Consider the following 2,000-nt stretch of genomic DNA (forward strand, 5'->3'; position numbering starts at 1 on the left):
TGTTGATTCAGTAGATGGCAGTCTTCCCACTAATCCAATAAAAACCATTGTGGAAATCACATTTTAAGAGAAGGAAAAACTGCTTTTGAAGTTAAGGTACAGCTTTTCTAACACTAATTATTAAAGAGTACATTTAGTGGGAACATTCAGAGTCTTTATGCAGAGTTAAACAGTTTATTCCTAATATCAAATCAGTAAGACAGGTCAGAGCTATTCCTACAATCAGATTAGGAATGACAAGAAAGAGAATCCGCCCCCCCCGCCCCCCAATCTCTGAGCACTTACATGCTAGGTTTTTAAGAAAGGAAACTGGACATTGAACCTAAAGTATCATCACCTCTCTGATCACGTATCCTCCCATCAATGAAACAAACAAAAGCAAAATCGTTTCCTTTTATGTCGTGATCCCCTACCAGAGTTTCAGAGGTAGATAAGATGGAAAACTTTGTAGCCTCTCTAGAGAGTGATTCTTGAGAATGGTTCTTGGTTTTGCTGGATACTTTACAATCCTGGGCAAGTTACTTCACCTCTCCGAGACTGACGTCCTCCCTCTGTAAAAGCAAGGATAATAAAACCACCACCACAGGATAGCCATAAGGATGAAAAAACTAAACCTATGTCATTCAATAGAAATTTGTTTCCTTCCTTTTACAGTTTACTCTTCCTAAAAACGATCTTAGGGAGATATGTATGCATATAGTCAAATATGTGGATTTTTTAACGAAAGTGAATCAAAATTAAGTTCATTCTGATAATGTTAAGCTTCCTCTTATGAAAATTTGCACTACTTTTTAAGGAATGTGGGCTCAGCAATGTACAGTTGAAGATCTCACTCTTTTAAATATCTTTTTTTCTTTATTGCATATTCATAGTATATTGACCAATTATATTTTGTACTATGTAGGAGTTTGTGCATCAGTGTTAATCTGACATGAAAATATTTCTATTATAAATATATTATTCAATATTTAGTATTTGAAAAGAAAGTGAAATTTAGATCCACTCAGTGAGGACACTAAGCAATGCTTTGGAAGTTATTACAAAAAGAAAAGTTCTAAATGTATTTATGATTTTCGTTTACTGTCTTTTCCATCCAAATACGGTGCAAGGACTTATTATTTGTATTCTAGCAAATGAAATCACCAGAAAGCGACAGAATCCCATTGTTCCTAGTTCTAATATTTTGCTGGACAGTGTTATTAATTCAATTATCAAAACGACTTCTGATTATATGTGAAGAGCAAAAAATATGTTACATACAATAGTCTTTTCCTTCCTAACAAATGAAAAGTGATTTTAAAAAATTACTTGCGCAATGAAATGTCACTGACTACCCACTCTCCTCTGTTTCCTCAGTTGCCTGCTCTTGATGCCTTAATTCTGGAAAGCACATGAACTTTCCTGGAGTAACAACCTTAGAAAGCTGATATACTCCCGAGTTCTGATCTGCTATCCATGCAGTAGCAGACTCCAATTTATACTTCCGAAGAACAATTCATCTGCCATCGAAATGATTCAGATAGTTAGTGAAAAGAAAGACCAAGTTCTGGTACTCAGAAAGTGAAACATTTCAGATGGCCCATCTCAGTTTGAAGGGCTGCGAGGAAGAACTGTGTTTTCATATGGGGGGTGCTGTGGCAAAGCAAGCGCCGGTGGGGGGCTGCCGGGTGCCGGCCTGTTAGAAGCAAAGCAGAGCTTCCTCGGCTGTGAGGATGTCCTCTAGTCCCATATTGTTGGTCTGAAAGCTGACTGCTCTAAGGAATGGGATTTTTTGTTTGGAGGTTTGGTTTTGCTTTGTTTTGTCAAGGTGAAGCAGATAAGAGTCATTGCCACTGATACATTTTTGAAATTTCATTCCTTAAAAGCTTTCTGCGTCACTTCTACTCCTTCAGCACCAGTGCTTTCAAAGGAAAAGAGAACATATTTGAAAAGGCATAAAAAGGTGGGACTACTGCTTCAGTCTGTGTCTCCCTCTCTCTCTGACCCTCCCCTGCTCATGC

The sequence above is a fragment of the Hyaena hyaena genome, unplaced genomic scaffold, assembly GCF_003009895.1.
Source record: "Hyaena hyaena isolate Hyena2069 unplaced genomic scaffold, ASM300989v1 scaffold_1004, whole genome shotgun sequence".
In the NCBI taxonomy this organism is placed as follows: Eukaryota; Metazoa; Chordata; class Mammalia; order Carnivora; family Hyaenidae; genus Hyaena; species Hyaena hyaena.